Source organism: Lichenostomus cassidix, unplaced genomic scaffold (genome assembly GCF_008360975.1).
Source record: "Lichenostomus cassidix isolate B80296 unplaced genomic scaffold, HeHo_3.0 HiC_scaffold_42, whole genome shotgun sequence".
Lineage (NCBI taxonomy): Eukaryota > Metazoa > Chordata > Aves > Passeriformes > Meliphagidae > Lichenostomus > Lichenostomus cassidix.
In genome coordinates, this window is record NW_028147241.1 from 358,811 (window position 1) to 378,291 (window position 19,481).

Sequence of the window (19,481 nt, forward strand, 5' to 3'; positions counted from 1 at the left end):
CTCCATTTCTTCTTCCGTCTCCTCCTCGTCCACCTCCATCTCTTCCTCCATCTCCTCATCCACCTCCATCTCTTCATCCGTCTCCTCCTCATCCACCTCCATCTCTTCCTCTATCTCCTTCATGTCGACCTCCATCTCTTCCTCTCCATTCTCTTCTATATCCACATCCATGCTCTCCTCTTCATCCATCTTTTTATCGATTTCCATCTCCTCTTCACGGTCTGTGGCAGCCTGCATACGGAGCAAAACCTCAGAGTGGGGTCCCTGTCCCACAGCATCCCCTCAGAGCTCCAGCCTGCCCGGGCTCTCAGCGAGTGTCCACCTCCATGGAATGGCACTGTACCTCCATTGGGACAAATGGGAGCATCCTGCAGGGATGGATGGCAAAATCCAGGCAGCAGGGAGTGTTCAGGACTGACGGCACTATCGGGGAACAGGTAAGAAACAGGGTTGCAGGGGTGCTCTCAGAGCAGGGCGAAGGACGTGCTGACACAGGGGCGACTGGTTGTGTTGTGCCCTTGGCTGGGCGATGGCAGTCCCAGCTGGAACACCAACTGTGACATGACAGCAGATCCAGGACCACACCCCTGTGGACCATGGCAACCACAGAATGATGGAATCCCTGAAGGGTTTGCCTTGGGATGGACCCTGAAGATCATCTTGTTCCAAGCTGAGCAAGCTCCCACCAGAGCAGGTTGCTCAGAGTGCTGTCCCAGCTGGCCTTGCATGTTCCCAGGGATGAGGCATGCACAGCCTCCGTGCACAGCCTGGGCCAGTGCCTCAGCACCCTCAGTGCAAAATACCAGTTTCCTTAGAGACAAGCTAAATCGACCCCCTTGCAGCTGAAAGTCATTCCCCCTTCTCCTCTCCCCACATCTTTCCCAGTGGTCCCTGCAAGTCCTGCATGGCCGCAGGGAGGCTTTCCCATGGCCTTCTCTCCTGCAGCCTGAGCATCCCCAACTCCGTCTTCACGGGAGCTTAGAAAGTCAAGCCAAACAGGCAGAAGCACTGCTGGGCTCCTTCTTTCTCCACTGTGGCCACTACCTTCTCCTTTCCTGAGCCCTAGGTGTGAGTGTAAGTCATCTCCTAGTCTGCCACTTCCGCAAGCCACACGAGTCATTTTGATGCTGGAAACCTCAGCAAGACATACTTTATTTTTGCCTTTCCAGTAAAAACACTTTTTCAGCTTTTAAAATCTGAACAAATCGACAAGGTTTTAAAAACAAAAAGACACAGTCTTCTTTTAACAGGATCGCTTATCAAGTGCCTCAGAAAGCTGCCCATGCAAGGACAGCCCCGTGGGCACCATTTCCTTACTCTGCAAGAAACTTAAAAAAATGCCCAGTTTTGTACCAAGTTCCTTTCACTTTTTAAACATGACTAGCTGAGAGCTGAAATAACAAACTGTCCATAGCTTCAAGTGACTAGTCAGGAATAGTCCAACATAGCACCACTTTCCGGAAGGTCAGACTTCTTCCTTGTCCTAGTTTTGTTATGGGCACTCCTGGCTCCCTCTTTTCTGGGGAAGCTCTTCCTGCTCAGCCACTCCAAGGCAGCCCTAGCCAGGGCAGAGGGAAACTGGCCCTTGGCTTGCTTTTCTCTTTGCTTTTCTCCCTGGTGGGAGGGGATGGAAAGGGGGCTTAGGCAGGATGCTCCCCCTCACCTGCGCGGTGAGGACTCCCCTGGCCCATGCCAAAGAACTGAGGGTTGGCTTGATACTCCTTCCTTGGGCTGGAGAAGAAAAAGAGGTTTTGATGTCTAAGAGCAGGTTTTGCAGAATGCCCAGTGGCAGCTGGAGCTCGTTCCTCAGCTGGAGAAGCATGTCAGCAGCTGGAGAGCAGCTCCAGATCAGCAAAGCCCAGAGCAGCGAGAGTGGAGTCTGGTGCTGTGAGCATGTGGCAGGGCTGGGCAAGGGCTGTGGGGCCAGGTGTCCTCTCCATGCCCCCCCAGCTGATGGTTGATGCTCCTCTGGCAGGGGAAGGAGTTCTTCGTGCATCAGGGGAGCATGATGTGGCCAAGTGGACTGCGAGATGCCTGTGGTCCTCCCCAGCGTGGAAGCATGTTTCAGGCAGCTCAGCCAGTTTTTGTTGGGGGAGAAAAGGTGGCCACGTGCATCTCTGCTGGGAGCTGCTGCTGCTGCCGCTTTGTGCTGCTTGGAGCACAGAGCTGCTCCTTTATGCACTTGGGGGGATCAGGGAGGGAATTGTGGTGCAAAGAGCAGGGACAGCCTGGTGAGGGTGACAGGCACTGTGTGGGAGCCAAAGGCTGGCTGGTGGGGATGGGTTCATGAGCTACAACGCTGAGCTGATAGAAAAATATGTTCCTCTGCTGTAAAGTGCCAGAGTTGCTTGGATGGAGGCTCTTTAATTTCCTCCTCATCCTAGTGGTGAAGTCCCCATTGGCTGTCCTGGCTCCTTTCTAAAGGTGGTGGTTGTTCACTGTTATATTTATTGACGAGCCTCTAGCATAGCTATTTTTACCTCTGCTATGACCAGTGTTGCAGACAGTCCCGCTAGCTGCACTTTGGTAGCTGAAACTGCCCACCCACTTGTAACCGTCGATGGAAGATGTTGGGGTTTTGAGTGTTCTGGACTAAAAGCAATAATAACTAGTGCCTTAATGCAGGCTGCCTCTCGTCTGCTCTAGCCCTGTGGATAGAAGTGGGAGCCAGACTCCAAGTCCTTTTCAAATATGATTGGACTTATTCTGCTGAAGCAACAAAAATGGACTACATCATGTATTTACAATGTAAGAATCTTTATAACAACAACAATCTATAGAACGTATTTACATAACACCTATCTAAATCCAAAGTAGAAAACGTATTTACAGAAGATAATACTTTCTAAAATCGACGTAGATAAAACTGCGGAAAACATTCTCAAAACATATATACAGGTGGGTGTCATCTACGCCTCAGATCGCCGTCAGTCCTGGAAGAAAAGCAAGCAGCACGGTCACTGCAGTCAGGCCCTGAGGGTTTGTTCCCTGTGCCCCCAGGCTGGCACACGCTGGCAGAGCAGCACTGAGCCCGGCTGGGGCTGGGAGCTGGGCCCAGCTGCTGGGACGGGGCTGGCGTGGCCCAAAGCAAGCGCAGGGCAGGCCGGGGCTGGTGCATGTGCCACCAGAATGCAGGGATGCCCCGGGTCCCCGTGTCCCTGAGCAGGGCCACCCAGCCCAGCCCCAGCCTGACTGCAGGGGAGCCACTGTGCCTGTGGGCAGGGCATGGGCAGCACATGCCTGTCCTGCTGCCTGTGTCGGTCTTCATCCCAAGACCATGTCCTCCTCCTCATCTTTCTCGTCAACTTCCATTTCCTCAACACTATCTTCCATTTCCACCTCCATATCTTCATCCATCTCCTCTTCCTCCACCTCCATCGCTTCATCCATGTCCTCCTCCTCCACCTCCATCTCTTCCTCCATCTCATCCTCATCCACCTCCATCTCTTCCTCTATCTCATCCACGTCGACCTCCATCTCCTCCTCTCCATTCTCTTCTATATCTACATCCATGGTCTCCTCTTCATCCATCTTTCTATTGATTTCCATCTCCTCTTTGTTGTCTCTGACAGCCTGCATAGGGAGCAAAACCTCAGAGTGGGGTCCCTGTCCCACAGCATCCCCTCAGAGCTCCAGCCCGCCCGGGCTCTCAGGGGGTGTCCACCTCCATGGAATGGCACTGTACCTCCATTGGGACAAATGGGAGCATCCTGCAGGGATGGATGGCAAAATCCAGGCAGCAGGGAGCGTTCAGGACTGACGGCACTGTCGGGGAACAGGTGACCAGCAGGGTGACAGCGGTGCTCTCAGAGCAGGGCGAAGGACGTGCTGACACAGGGGCGACTGGTTGTGTTGTGCCCTTGGCTGGGCGATGGCAGTCCCAGCTGGAACACCAACTATGACACGACAGCAGATCCAGGACCACACCCCTGTGGACCATGGAAACCACAGAATGATGGAATCCCTGAATGGTTTTCCTTGGGATGGACCCTGAAGATCATCTTGTTGCAACCTGAGCAAGCTCCCAGCAGAGCAGGTTGCTCAGAGTGCTGTCCCAGCTGGCCTTGGGATGTTCCCAGGGATGAGGCATGCACAGGCTCCGTGCACAGCCTGGGCCAGTGCCTCGGCAAACTCAGTGTAAAATACCAGAGTCCTAAAATGCAACCCAAATCAGCCTCATTGGCACATTGGCCCGGCCATGGGTCCATACCCAGCTCAGGTCAGAGCTCCCTGTGCTCCCACAAGCACAGAGCCCAAAGCAAACCCTGACCAAGGGGACACAGCATCTCAGTGTCTGTGCCACGCTGGCTCCCTCCACCCTGGGGTGCCAAAGAGCAAAGATCTTCGCAAAGCATGTCTGGGTCCTGGGCACAGGAGACGCTGCAAAAGCCAGAGGCCCCACTTCTGACACAGAGGTACTTCTGTGGCCCTGCAGCCCAGTTAAAGATGGACAAGTCATACAAATCTTTAGGATGTTTATTGTCAGGATAGAAATTCCTTCATATAAAAGAAGAATTTAAAAACAGCACTCCCTGGCTCTCAGAAATAAATATACATATATATATACACACATATATATTGAGAGAAAGAATAATTACCATTCTGCTATGTGATTATAAAACCAAACAAGATTAATACCAGTCTCCAAACTACTCTGCCAAACCAGTGCAAAGGGATCTAAGAATTCCTGCCGCCCACCTTGCCTTGGGTGCCTAGCTGGGCATCAGACTGGGCATCAGGCATCCTCCTGCTTCCTGCACCGCCCAGCTCTCCTTGCCCCACCACTTGCTAGCAGATGCTGGGACAACAGAAGCTCTCGGGGTGCCACCAGTGTAGGTTTCTTCTCTTGCAAAGCAGCCTGCCAGGCTCTGGGGCGGCTGTGCCATCCAAGTCACTCTGCGGGACACCAGGTGTCACATCTGTCCAATGACCTGCCTGTCCACACGGCTGCTCCCCCTCAGCCCAGACCTACCAAAGAACGACAACTGAACCCCTTGGCTTCGCAGCAGGGGCTTTGCTGGATTTGCCCAAAGGACTCCACCAGGAAGACGTGCTCCTCCAGCGCTGGTGAGGCCATGGCCTGCTGAGAGTTCATGTCTGCCCGCTGGATTTCCACAGCACAGATCTGGATGCCAGCGTTTTGCAACAAAATTGCAAACTCTTTGTTGCAAACTGCCATGGAATAACCAGGAGCAGGGAAATTCTGGGCACAGGATTGCCTGCCGTCCTCATGTTGCATTGTGTTCTGTGTGCAGCACCCATTGCCCCAGCAACCCACAGAGCAGTCCCCATCCCTCACGGCTCATGCTCTTCTCCATGAAAACCACTTTCTGATCGTCCTTCCAAAGCCACAAGACCCCAGCTGTGTGATGCTTGAGGGTGTTGTGGCACATGTTGCATTTTCCCAGCCACAGCAAGGCTCTCCAGTTGGTGTTCCCTGGCAATGGAAAGGAGGGAGATGAGTAGCCCCTGGTCCCCCAGCCTTAGCAGGGTACACAGGGCAGCCAAGCAACAGCTTGAGCCCGGCAAAGCAGCCCTAGTCCCCCAGCAGGTGATGCAAAGCTTTCAGCCTGATGATGAGCTCCATCTATCCTCCATCTATCCCTTCTTCCATCCATGCATGCATGCGTGCATCCATGCCCAGGTGATGGCTCAGGGAGCTCCCCTCAGCTCCAGGGTGCCCGGGAGCAGGGGGTGCCCACAGCCCAGTGCTCCTTAGCGCTGGTGTCTGGTGCCACCTGGTGCAGTGCCATTGGTGAGGCTCTGCAGGGCCACGCAGGCTGGGCCCTGCTCCCAGATGGAATGCCATGGGAAAGAGCCCGGTGGGATCTGTCTCTACAAATACCAAGTGTGTATGGAGCTCAGAGTGGGACCGCTCTGTGCACAGGTACCCCCAACACAGCGCTCGCTCCCACACACCTCCAGGCCAAACAACCTGGAGCAAGTGGAAACCACAACTCTGCAGATGCTGCATGTGCCCAAAAGCGAATGGAAAGAGAGCTGTGGTGTGAAAAATAAAGATTGTTTATTTACAGAAGAGCAGCAACAAAAATGAACTCCAGAACATATTTACATTGTAAGAATCTTTATAACAACAACAATCTATAGAACGTATTTACATAAAAGCCTATCTAACAGCAACGAATTGAACGTATTTACAGAAGATAATGCTACCTAAAATCTACGTAATAAAAAACAACTGAAGAACTCTTTCAAAAACGTATATACAGGTGGGTGGCATCCACGCCTCCCATCGCCGTCAGTCCTGGAAGAAAAGCAAGCAGCACGGTCACTGCAGTCAGGCCCTGAGGGTTTGTTCCCTGTGCCCCCAGGCTGGCACACGCTGGCAGAGCAGGACTGTGCCACCAGCACTGAGCCCAGCTGGGGCTGGGAGCTGGGCCCAGCTGCTGGGACGGGGCTGGCGTGGCCCAAAGCAAGCGCAGGGCAGGCCGGGGGTGGTGCTTGTGCCACCAGAATGCAGGGATGCCCCCGGGTCCCCGTGTCCCTGAGCAGGGCCACCCAGCCCAGCCCCAGCCTGTGGGCAGGGGAGCCGCTGTGCCTGTGGGCAGGGCATGGGGAGCACGTGCCTGTCCTGCTGCCTGTGTCGGTCTTCATCCCAAGACCATGTCCTCCTCCTCATCTTTCTCGTCGACTTCCATCTCTTCCTCCATCTCCTCCTCCTCCATCTCCATTTCTTCTTCCGTCTCCTCCTCGTCCACCTCCATCTCTTCCTCCATCTCCTCATCCACCTCCATCTCTTCATCCGTCTCCTCCTCATCCACCTCCATCTCTTCCTCTATCTCCTTCATGTCGACCTCCATCTCTTCCTCTCCATTCTCTTCTATATCCACATCCATGCTCTCCTCTTCATCCATCTTTTTATCGATTTCCATCTCCTCTTCACGGTCTGTGGCAGCCTGCATACGGAGCAAAACCTCAGAGTGGGGTCCCTGTCCCACAGCATCCCCTCAGAGCTCCAGCCCGCCCGGGCTCTCAGCGAGTGTCCACCTCCATGGAATGGCACTGTACCTCCATTGGGACAAATGGGAGCATCCTGCAGGGATGGATGGCAAAATCCAGGCAGCAGGGAGTGTTCAGGACTGACGGCACTATCGGGGAACAGGTAAGAAACAGGGTTGCAGGGGTGCTCTCAGAGCAGGGCGAAGGACGTGCTGACACAGGGGCGACTGGTTGTGTTGTGCCCTTGGCTGGGCGATGGCAGTCCCAGCTGGAACACCAACTGTGACATGACAGCAGATCCAGGACCACACCCCTGTGGACCATGGCAACCACAGAATGATGGAATCCCTGAAGGGTTTGCCTTGGGATGGACCCTGAAGATCATCTTGTTCCAAGCTGAGCAAGCTCCCACCAGAGCAGGTTGCTCAGAGTGCTGTCCCAGCTGGCCTTGCATGTTCCCAGGGATGAGGCATGCACAGCCTCCGTGCACAGCCTGGGCCAGTGCCTCAGCACCCTCAGTGCAAAATACCAGTTTCCTTAGAGACAAGCTAAATCGACCCCCTTGCAGCTGAAAGTCATTCCCCCTTCTCCTCTCCCCACATCTTTCCCAGTGGTCCCTGCAAGTCCTGCATGGCCGCAGGGAGGCTTTCCCATGGCCTTCTCTCCTGCAGCCTGAGCATCCCCAACTCCGTCTTCACGGGAGCTTAGAAAGTCAAGCCAAACAGGCAGAAGCACTGCTGGGCTCCTTCTTTCTCCACTGTGGCCACTACCTTCTCCTTTCCTGAGCCCTAGGTGTGAGTGTAAGTCATCTCCTAGTCTGCCACTTCCGCAAGCCACACGAGTCATTTTGATGCTGGAAACCTCAGCAAGACATACTTTATTTTTGCCTTTCCAGTAAAAACACTTTTTCAGCTTTTAAAATCTGAACAAATAGACAAGGTTTTAAAAACAAAAAGACACAGTCTTCTTTTAACAGGATCGCTTATCAAGTGCCTCAGAAAGCTGCCCATGCAAGGACAGCCCCGTGGGCACCATTTCCTTACTCTGCAAGAAACTTAAAAAAATGCCCAGTTTTGTACAGAGTTCCTTTCACTTTTTAAACATGACTAGCTGAGAGCTGAAATAACAAACTGTCCATAGCTTCAAGTGACTAGTCAGGAATAGTCCAACATAGCACCACTTTCCGGAAGGTCAGACTTCTTCCTTGTCCTAGTTTTGTTATGGGCACTCCTGGCTCCCTCTTTTCTGGGGAAGCTCTTCCTGCTCAGCCACTCCAAGGCAGCCCTAGCCAGGGCAGAGGGAAACTGGCCCTTGGCTTGCTTTTCTCTTTGCTTTTCTCCCTGGTGGGAGGGGATGGAAAGGGGGCTTAGGCAGGATGCTCCCCCTCACCTGCGCGGTGAGGACTCCCCTGGCCCATGCCAAAGTACCGAGGGATGGCTTGATACTCCTTCCTTGGGCTGGAGAAGAAAAAGAGGTTTTGATGTCTAAGAGCAGGTTTTGCAGAATGCCCAGTGGCAGCTGGAGCTCGTTCCTCAGCTGGAGAAGCATGTCAGCAGCTGGAGAGCAGCTCCAGATCAGCAAAGGCCAGAGCAGCGAGAGCGGAGTCTGGTGCTGTGAGCATGTGGCAGGGCTGGGCAAGGGCTGTGGGGCCAGGTGTCCTCTCCATGCCCCCCCAGCTGATGGTTGATGCTCCTCTGGCAGGGGAAGGAGTTCTTCGTGCATCAGGGGAGCATGATGTGGCCAAGTGGACTGCGAGATGCCTGTGGTCCTCCCCAGCGTGGAAGCATGTTTCAGGCAGCTCAGCCAGTTTTTGTTGGGGGAGAAAAGGTGGCCACGTGCATCTCTGCTGGGAGCTGCTGCTGCTGCCGCTTTGTGCTGCTTGGAGCACAGAGCTGCTCCTTTATGCACTTGGGGGGATCAGGGAGGGAATTGTGGTGCAAAGAGCAGGGACAGCCTGGTGAGGGTGACAGGCACTGTGTGGGAGCCAAAGGCTGGCTGGTGGGGATGGGTTCATGAGCTACAACGCTGAGCTGATAGAAAAATATGTTCCTCTGCTGTAAAGTGCCAGAGTTGCTTGGATGGAGGCTCTTTAATTTCCTCCTCATCCTAGTGGTGAAGTCCCCATTGGCTGATGAGTGGAGGGTGCCCATGCTGGGCTCCCAGGGAGAGGCAGATTCTGTGTGCAACAGCTCTGTGGGACAAGGCTGGAGCTGCTCAGCAATGTGGAGAAGTTTTTCCAGCCTGCCTGTTCATGGGAAACCAGAGTGCTCTAAAGCCTGGCTCCTTTCTAAAAGTGGTGGCTGTTCGCTGTTATATTTATTGATGAGCCTCTAGCACAGCTATTTTTACCTCTGCTATGATCAGTGTTGCAGACAGTCCCGCTAGCTGCACTTTGGTAGCTGAAACTGCCCACCCACTTGTAACAGTCGATGGAAGATGTTGGGGTTTTGAGTGTTCTGGACTAAAAGCAATAATAACTAGTGCCTTAATGCAGGCTGCCTCTCGTCTGCTCTAGCCCTGTGGATAGAAGTGGGAGCCAGACTCCAAGTCCTTTTCAAATATGATTGGACTTATTCTGCTGAAGCAACAAAAATGGACTACATCATGTATTTACAATGTAAGAATCTTTATAACAACAACAATCTATAGAACGTATTTACATAACACCTATCTAAATCCAAAGTAGAAAACGTATTTACAGAAGATAATACTTTCTAAAATCGACGTAGATAAAACTGCGGAAAACATTCTCAAAACATATATACAGGTGGGTGTCATCTACGCCTCAGATCGCCGTCAGTCCTGGAAGAAAAGCAAGCAGCACGGTCACTGCAGTCAGGCCCTGAGGGTTTGTTCCCTGTGCCCCCAGGCTGGCACACGCTGGCAGAGCAGCACTGAGCCCGGCTGGGGCTGGGAGCTGGGCCCAGCTGCTGGGACGGGGCTGGCGTGGCCCAAAGCAAGCGCAGGGCAGGCCGGGGCTGGTGCTTGTGAATCCACCAGAATGCAGGGATGCCCCGGGTCCCCGTGTCCCTGAGCAGGGCCACCCAGCCCAGCCCCAGCCTGTGGGCAGGGGAGCCGCTGTGCCTGTGGGCAGGGCATGGGGAGCACGTGCCTGTCCTGCTGCCGGTGTCGGTCTTCATCCCAAGACCATGTCCTCCTCCTCATCTTTCTCGTCGACTTCCATCTCTTCCTCCATCTCCTCCTCCTCCACCTCCATTTCTTCTTCCGTCTCCTCCTCGTCCACCTCCATCTCTTCCTCCATCTCCTCATCCACCTCCATCTCTTCCTCTATCTCCTCCATGTCGACCTCCATCTCTTCCTCTCCATTCTCTTCTATATCCACATCCATGCTCTCCTCTTCATCCATCTTTTTATCGATTTCCATCTCCTCTTCACGGTCTGTGGCAGCCTGCATACGGAGCAAAACCTCAGAGTGGGGTCCCTGTCCCACAGCATCCCCTCACAGCTCCAGCCCGCCCGGGCTCTCAGGGAGTGTCCACCTCCATGGAATGGCACTGTACCTCCATTGGGACAAATGGGAGCATCCTGCAGGGATGGATGGCAAAATCCAGGCAGCAGGGAGTGTTCAGGACTGACGGCACTGTCGGGGAACAGGTAAGAAACAGGGTTGCAGGGGTGCTCTCAGAGCAGGGCGAAGGACGTGCTGACACAGGGGCGACTGGTTGTGTTGTGCCCTTGGCTGGGCGATGGCAGTCCCGGCTGGAACACCAACTGTGACATGACAGCAGATCCAGGACCACACCCCTGTGGACCATGGCAACCACAGAATGATGGAATCCCTGAATGGTTTGCCTTGGGATGGACCCTGAAGATCATCTTGTTCCAAGCTGAGCAAGCTCCCACCAGAGCAGGTTGCTCAGAGTGCTGTCCCAGCTGGCCTTGCATGTTCCCAGGGATGAGGCATGCACAGCCTCCGTGCACAGCCTGGGCCAGTGCCTCAGCACCCTCAGTGCAAAATACCAGTTTCCTTAGAGACAAGCTAAATCGACCCCCTTGCAGCTGAAAGTCATTCCCCCTTCTCCTCTCCCCACATCTTTCCCAGTGGTCCCTGCAAGTCCTGCATGGCCGCAGGGAGGCTTTCCCATGGCCTTCTCTCCTGCAGCCTGAGCATCCCCAACTCCGTCTTCACGGGAGCTTAGAAAGTCAAGCCAAACAGGCAGAAGCACTGCTGGGCTCCTTCTTTCTCCACTGTGGCCACTACCTTCTCCTTTCCTGAGCCCTAGGTGTGAGTGTAAGTCATCTCCTAGTCTGCCACTTCCGCAAGCCACACGAGTCATTTTGATGCTGGAAACCTCAGCAAGACATACTTCACTTTTTCCTTTCCACTACAAACACTTTTTCAGCTTTTAAAATCTGAACAAATAAACAAGGTTTTAAAAACAAAAGGACACAGTCTTTTGACAGGATCGCTTATCAAGTGCCTCAGAAAGCTGCCCATGCAAGGACAGCCCCGTGGGCACCATTTCCTTACTCTGCAAGCATATTAAGGAAATGCCCAGTTGTGTACCTGTAAGAATAGACTCTGTGGGGTTTAGTTATGGGGATAAAATAGGGACAAGAGATCTCTAAAGATGTGTTTTAGAACATGAAGTTTTATTGTGAAATAGAGTGGGGGTGAGAGGCCTGTGAGCCGCAAGACACAACTCCAAGCAGGCCAGCAGAAAGGAGAGAGAGAGAGAGCAGAAAGAAGAGAGCAAAAGAGAGCGATTTGCCGTTTACAGTACAATAAATTGTTCTCTCTGTTGAATATTCAACTCTTCTTTAACCAATCTAAGACAAACTACAAGTCCTACAGCATTTACATACAGCCTATAAAAATCGTCCCATTACCATATGGGGTCATGTTTCAAACCTTAAAAAAACTGCCTTTTTTGGGATTTTTACCAGGCAGGTAGGGTCTGCTCTGACCCTTGGACTTGCCTGGGCAGAGGGCATGGTTCCATCAAGAAGGGGGATTACCTTCTGTGGCTACACCATTGTTTTTTAGTTACTCTACAACTTGAACCTTGTCTGTATTTCCATCTCACTCATATTTTTCATATTCTCATAATCTTTTGCAAGGCCATCATATCTGTAAGGCCTTCCGATTTCATCTTCCCTAACATGTACAAAGTTCCTTTCACTTTTTAAACATGAATAGCTGAGAACTGAAATAACAAACTGTCCATAGCTTCGAGTGACTAGTCAGGAACAGTCCAAACATAGCACCATTTTCCGGAAGGTCAGACATCTTCCTTGTCCTAGTTTTGTTATGGGCACTCCTGCCTCCCTCTTTTCTGGGGAAGCTCTTCCTGCTCAGCCACTCTAATGCAGCCCTGGCCAGGGCCCAGGGAACCTGGCCCTTGGCTTGCTTTTCTCTTTGCTTTTCTCCCTGGTGGGAGGGGATGGAAAGGGGGCTTAGGCAGGATGCTCCCCCTCACCTGCACGGTGAGGACTCCCCTGGCCCATCCCAAAGTACTGAGGGTTGGCTTGATACTCCTTCCTTGGGCTGGAGAAGAAAAATAGGTTTTGATTTCTGAGAGCAGGTTTTGCAGAATGCCCAATGGCAGCTGGAGCTCGTTCCTCAGCTGGAGAAGCATGTTAGCAGCTGGAGAGTAGCTCCAGATCAGCAAAGCCCAGAGCAGCAAGAGCGGATTCTGGTGCTGTGAGCATGTGGCAGGGCTGGGCAAGTGCTGTGGGGCCAGGTGTCCTCTCCATGCCCCCCCAGCTGATGGTTGATGCTCCTCTGGCAGGGGAAGGAGTTCTTAGTGCATCAGGGGAGCATGATGTGGCCAAGTGGACTGCGAGATGCCTGTGGTCCTCCCCAGCCTGGAAGCATGTTTCAGGCAGCTCAGCCAGTTTTTGCTGGGGGAGAAAAGGTGGCCAGGTGCATCTCTGCTGGGAGCTGCTGCTGCTGCCGCTTTGTGCTGCTTGGAGCACAGAGCTGCTCCTTTATGTACTTGGGGGCATCAGGGAGGGAAGTGTGTTGCACAAGAGCAGGGACAGCCTGGTGAGGGTGACAGGCACTGTGTGGGAGCCAAAGGCTGGCTGCTGTGGAAGGCTTCATGAGCTACAACGCTGAGCTGATAGAAAAATATGTTCCTCTACTGTAAAGTGCCAGAGTTGCTTCCATGGAGGCTTTTTAATTTCCTCCTCACTCATCCTAGTGATGAACTCCCCATTGGCTGATCAGTGGAGGGTGCCCATGCTGGGCTCCCAGGGAGAGGCAGATTCTGTGTGCAACAGCTCTGTGGGACAAGGCTGGAGCTGCTCAGCAATGTGGAGAACCTTTTCCAGCCTGCCTGTTCATGGCAAACCAGAGTCCTCTAAAGCCTGGCTCGTTTCTAAAGGTTGTGGTTGTTTACTGTTATATTTATTGATGAGCCTCTAGCATAGCTATTTTTACCTGAGCTATGACCAGTGTTGCAGACAGTCCCGCTAGCTGCACTTTGGCAGCTGAAACTGCCCACCCACTTGTAACCATCGATGGAAGATGTTGGGGTGTTGAGTGTTCTGGACTAAAAGCAATAACAACTAGTGCCTTAATGCAGGCTGCTTCTCGTCTGCTCTAACCCTGTGCATAGAAGTGGGAGCCAGGCTCCAAGTCCTTTCCAAATGTGATTGGTCTTATTCTGCTGAAGGAACAAAAATCAACTACATCATGTATTGACAAGGTAAATACTGGTTCTTTCTGCTTCTCTCATCGTTTCTAAAGACATTCACACCCTTTTCTCCTCCCAGCCGGGAGACTCAGCAGCTCCTGGGAAGAGCAGGGCACATCAGGCATGGCTCTCCTCCACCACCCTTGCAAGGCACTGGCCTTGGGGATTGCCAAAGCCTGGCAGCTCTGCAGTTGCTGGCAGCTGGAGCAGCTCGGCTCCCGGAGCCTCTAGCGCAGGCCGAGCCCCCTTTGCCCCAAGGTGCTGCCGGCCCTGCTGCGGCTGCCGTGGGCAGCGGGTGTCCGGGCAGCTCCGTGCCTGCCCCGGCCGTGCTCGGGGAGCGCCGGGCTTGGAGGGGACGCTGCCCGGGCAGGAGCTGAGCTCGGGCACCTGTTGGCCCTCGGGCTCCTGTGGGAGCCCCAGCCCCGCAGCCCCAGCCCCGCAGCCGCTGCCAGCATCGCACCCCGCCGGGACTCTGTGCCAGCAGCCAGCGCCGACCGTACAGCCACCTCCGGGCACCCACGGCCCCTGCCCAGCACGGCCTGCACTGCCCCGTCCAGGGCTCACCCGAGTCGGGCACAGGCTCCAGTGGCTGCTGCCAACAGCAGGAAATCGGGCAGCGCCACGATCACCTGGCGTGGCTTTAGTCTCTTGAACAATGGCACAGAAATGTAATGCTTGGGAGGAGCAAAGCCCAGAGCTCTTGGAGGCTCCAAGCCTTAACCATCAGCCCCTGCAGCTCCAAAAGCTGCTCCCCGCAGCCTGGCTCCAGCAATTCCCAAGGCTGTCGTGGCCTTCAGAGCATGACAGGGATTTGTCATCCCTGCAGCCTGATGCCAGCTCTCGGCCCAGGATTCCCAAAGGCTCAAGGAGGAAGGCCGGCAGAAGGTTTTTTACCTGTTTGGTGGCATCGCTGCAGAGACTGCTCCTGTCAGAGTCGCCTCCCTGATGGTGACAGCTTTGCTCTTGGGGACACTGCTCTGCCTCAGCTCAGGAACACGAGCAGTGCCCAGTGCCGGGAGCAGCGTGAGTGGAAGCTCCCCATGCGCAGAGAGCCCCAGCCCTGGGGTGGCAGTGCCAGCAACCCCAGAGACCTCCAGCCCCAGGAACCTGGAGCAACCCCAAACCACACCCCTGCAAACACTACCTGTGCCCAAAGGAATTGCAAAGAAATCTGAGGTGTTTCCGGAAAACAAATGACAATTTATTTACAGAAGAGCAGCAACAACAACATGCTGCAGAACGTATTTACAATAGAAGAGTCTTTATAACAACAACAATCTACAGAACGTATTTACAGTGGAACGTTCTAAGTAAAAACTAAAATCTAACAAACATATTTACAAAAGTGAACAACAAGAATGAACAGAACATATATACAGGAAGTTGTGTCCATCATCTCCATCAGTCCTGGAAGAAAAGGAAGCAGCACGGTCACTCCATCCCGGCCCTGAGGGCTGTTCCCTGTGTCCCCAGGCTGGCACACACTGGCACAGGGGCACGCTGCTGCCAGCACTGAGCCTGGCTGGGGCTGGGAGCCGTGCCTCAGGCACTGGCACGGGTCTGGCGTGGCCCAAAGCAAGCGCAGGGCAGGCCGAGGGTGGCGCTTGTGCCGCCAGAATCCAGGGATCCCTCCGGGGCGCTGTGTCCCTGAGCAGGGCCACCCAGCCCAGCCCCAGCCTGGCTGAAAGGGACCCGCTGTGCCTGTGGGCACAGCATGGGGAGCACCTGCCTGTCCTGCTGCTGGGGCTCCATCCTCATCCCAGGACCATGGGCTCCTCCTCATCCTTCTCATCCACCTGCATCTCTTCATCTTCCTCCATGATATCCACTTCCATAGCCTCTTCTTCCACTGTCACATCGACTTCCATCTCCTCCACTTCTTGGATATCCACCTCCCTTTCTTCCTCCAAATTGTCCACATCAACGTCCATCTTCTCCTCCATATCAATCACCATATCCACCTCCATGGCCTCCTCAGTGTCTCTGGCAGGCTGCATCAGGTAGCACAAGCTCACGGTGGGGTCCCTGTCCCACTGCATCCCCACAGGGCCCCAGCCCGCCCGGGCAGCTGGGGGTGCCCAGCTCCATGGAATGGCACTGTACCTCCACTGGGACAGGAGAGCACATCTTGCTGGGATCGGTGGTGAGGCCCAGGCAGCAGGATGAACTCAGGACCGATGGATCCATTGGGAGCAGCTCAATAGTTTGAAGGGTGTAGGGCACAGGGAGCAGGGAGCAGGGTGCACGCTGGCCTCCTCGCTGGCTCCAGGGTCAATGGTTGAGTTGTGCTCAACAGCAGGAGCTGGAGGCTCCACCTGCAACATGGGCTGTGACATCACAATTCTGGGAGCTGGGATGTCACAGGAGCTCCAGGGCCGCCCTGCACTGGGGGCTCAGGATCGTAGAATGTCCAAATCCTCGAATGACTTGGCTTTGACAGAACTCTTCACATGATCTCTCTCCAACCTGAGCCACCTCCCACCGGACCGCGATGCTCAGGACCACGTCTAAGCTGGCCTTGGATGTTTCCAGGGCTGGGGCATCCACAGCCTCTCTGCCTGTACAGCCTGTGCCATTGCCCACTACACTCACAAGAAAGAATATTTTCCTAACATCAAATCCATTCCTACTCTCAGTTTGAACCCATCCCCTTGTCCTGTCACTACAGCTCCCAACAAAGAGCTGCTCTCCCACTTCCCTGTATTCCCTTCACACACTGCAACTGCCCTGAAACATTGCTGTTCTTCAGCCAAGGACAGCAGGAGCCCCCAAACCTTGCAGTGTGGGGCATCAAGGAAAGCTACAGTGTGATGGAGACTGTGACAAGCTGGAAACCCACTGTGGAAAAAGAGGGAGCATTTGTGAAGTAAAAGCAGGTGGGGGAGAGAACAGTTATAAACAGGTTGGCTTTCATAGGCAATTTCTGTGTTACATTGGTTACAAATGAGTTGAGTTGTATCAGGGATGAGTTTGGTTACTTGAGCAGTTGCAACTTAGAGTTATTTACATTGTTGTGCATAATGTACAGGTGTAAAATGCCCCTGTAAGAACACTAGATGGCAATAATGAATATGGGAGAGTGCAATGAGAGGTTTCTAGAAGCTGTCCACAGGAGTGGTGACACCAACTCGAACATGGATTTGTGGACCAAATGAACCAATGAGATGAACATATGGAGAAATGATTGGACAGGAATGCTCCGCACAAACGAGCCAATCAAGAAACCCCTAGATGAGCCAATCGCATCAAGAATCAAGAAACGTGCCAATCCTGTCTGGGCACACCCTGTAAGAACTCTGGTGGTGCTTTGCACCCCTGTCCTCCTGAGGTCCTCGAGTGACTGAAGGGACATCCTGCGTTGTGTGCATGCAGCTTCCTCTGCTTTGCTGTTGGGATCTTGGGCAAAGAATTGTTCCCAGAAGAGACAAGATACAGCTTGCAGCAGCTGAAAAACGGCATTTGGGGTCATGGCAGATTGATTCCATTTCAGAAGGTATTGAACAAGTTTATTTTTTGGGGGGTGTCGTGTTTCCCCTTGGAGGTGGACACTCTGCAAATTTCAGCTGTGTTGCTGAAATGAGCGAGCAAGTCTCTGCTGCAGCTGGCACCGTTTCTTCCTTGGCTTCTTCCAGCCCCACAGCAGAGCCCTGGCAGAGCCCAGAGCAGCATCAGCATCCGTACTGGAGCTCAGCTGGAAGGAGAGGAAGCACAAAGCGCCTGTCAGCTGAAGGCTCCTACAGCCCTCATGCCAAGGGCCCCCCGTGGCCAGGCCATGCTGGCTGTGGTCAGCGCACTGCCCAAAGCTCCCCGTCCAGCATTGCTGCCTTCGGGAGGAGAGCGGCAGGGCAGGACGTGTGCCAGCGCCTGCAGCCAGCCGCGGCACATCCACCTCCTGGGCAGCTGCCCGCAGCGGGATGCCGCCCTGCTCACTGCCGTCTCCCAAACGCCCTTAGCCAGCCATACCAACAGCATGGGGATCACCTCACGCCATCCACCTCCAGAGGAAAAGCAGGTCCCAGTCGATGTCCTCGGCCTTCTCCCAGGGCACGTCCGATCCACGCTGCAGCTGCTCCCAAGCACTTCCCAATCCCGACTGGACACCGCCTGGAACGCTTCCTTTAAAAAAAAAAAACAAACAAAGAAGTGAAAATAGATTACAGACACTGACAAAAAGCGGAAACGAGAACAAAGGTAAAATCTTATGTATGTCGGGGGCTTGAGGAAGGCCCAAGCCCTACATGCTAGGGACAAACCCACCCACGGGAGACAGAAACCCATGCTTTCTCCCTTCCTTGCCCCCTGCACTGCCCCCCAAAAAGAATGGGAACACAAGGCAAGCAAGGGCAGGGGAGTAGCCCGAGCCCTTCCATGCCCGCAAACCAAAGCAGCCCAAAGCGCACAGTTTCAGGAGGCCCAGCCACCACTGCTCCCCCCGTGGGGCATTGTTTGTGTCAGGCTGGCTGCACCAGCTCCAGCTCCAGCCCTAGCCCAGGGCACGCTGCCTGCTGGGGGCTGTTGCTAGGGCCTGGGGCTGCTGCTCCCCTTTGGGATCCAGTCCAACCAAAAAGCAGCTTGGCAGCCCACTGAAGAATGAGCTGCACCTGCCCCAGCAGAGCGGGCAGGGAGCCTTCGGTGCCCAGCCAGGCCATGCAATGCCCATGTGTGGGAGCATCCCCCTGGCTGTGGACTCATCTGCACGTTGGCTGTGGAGCCTGGCTCTGAAGCAGGTGCCTGAATCCCAGTGCATTGTCTTCAGCTTACCAGGGGCCAGGGTGAGGGAGATCTTGTCATCCTCCACATTGTCCTCCATGTCTCCAGCAGCAGCCCCACCTGGTGCAGCTCCTGTGGGGGCTCCTTCTTCCCTGGGGTGGGAGAGACCAGGCTGTCAGTGTTCTGCCCAGGGCCCCAGCTGAAGTGTGCCAAGCAGGACAAGCAAAAGCAGCTTGTGTGGTGGCCAGCAGTGCTGGCAAGAGCAGCTCAGCTCCAGCACGAGAGCTTTGTGTTCCCATCCCATGGCCCCTGCTCTGTGACATGGGCATGACAAAAAAGGCTGCGTTCCTTGGATTTTTATTGCCAAGGGATTTGTGTGGAGCTGCCACTTACCAGGCCAATGAATCCAATGGGCCATGTGGCTCTCTCCCTTCTTCTATGGCTGATGAACATCCTGCACCCAAGGACCACACAACAAGTCTTCCAAGGATGGCCTGTCCATGGAGTGCACGGATAAACACCACCGGATGAGCTCTTGGCAGCCTGCAGAGAGAAAGCAGAAAGTGCCAGTCAGTTGGACAAGGCTCCTCTCCACTTTGGCCCACTATTCCTGAGCACGCCCAGGCTATGCCAGATATTCTCAGAGCTGCACCTAAGCTTTCCCATGGACTCTCTGTTTTGAAGGAGAGTAGGACATGTGCCACCTCCTCAGCAGCTGCCAGAGCTCCCAGCACTGCTCTTTCCCCCCATGCCGCAGAGATGAGGATACACCTGGAGAGAGCCGTTCTGGCAGTGGGAGCTGGCCCCAGCTGATGCTCCGGCCCTTGCTGAAAGGGTGCTCCCTGCAGACCATCTGGTGAAGCACAATGCCCAAGGACCGTAGCTGGCTCGCCATGGTACCATCCAAAGTTGTTCCATTCCAAGGGGCTGTAGGCCGGTGTTCCTTGGAATACACATGCAGTACATCAGGGGAAAGCTGCCTGCTCCCAGAGCCTTGCCCCAGCATCCCTGGGCATGCAGGGGCTGCACCAGTGGTACGCCGGGCGAGCAGCTGCCTTCTTGCCAGCAGCACCTGGGACTCGTGTACAAACTTGGGCTCGTACAAGAAGCCACTGGGCTTGCAAGAGGGCAGTGGAAGCCCTGGGAAGG

The 19,481-nt window shown here is 54.3% G+C and overlaps 1 protein-coding gene and 1 long non-coding RNA gene across 2 annotated transcripts in view; both read right to left on the reverse strand.

Moving 5' to 3' along the window:
* The window catches only part of LOC146424105 (uncharacterized), a 261,931-nt gene that overhangs the window by 31,228 nt on the left and 211,222 nt on the right, over positions 1 to 19,481 (reverse strand). The gene's annotated exons all lie outside the window — the stretch shown is intronic.
* On the reverse strand, positions 15,124 to 15,807 carry LOC146424108 (uncharacterized). The gene is made up of 2 exons (XR_014847143.1): positions 15,726 to 15,807; positions 15,124 to 15,613 (listed from the first exon to the last, which is right to left on the reverse strand). It is a non-coding gene; the product is annotated as an uncharacterized LOC146424108 (long non-coding RNA).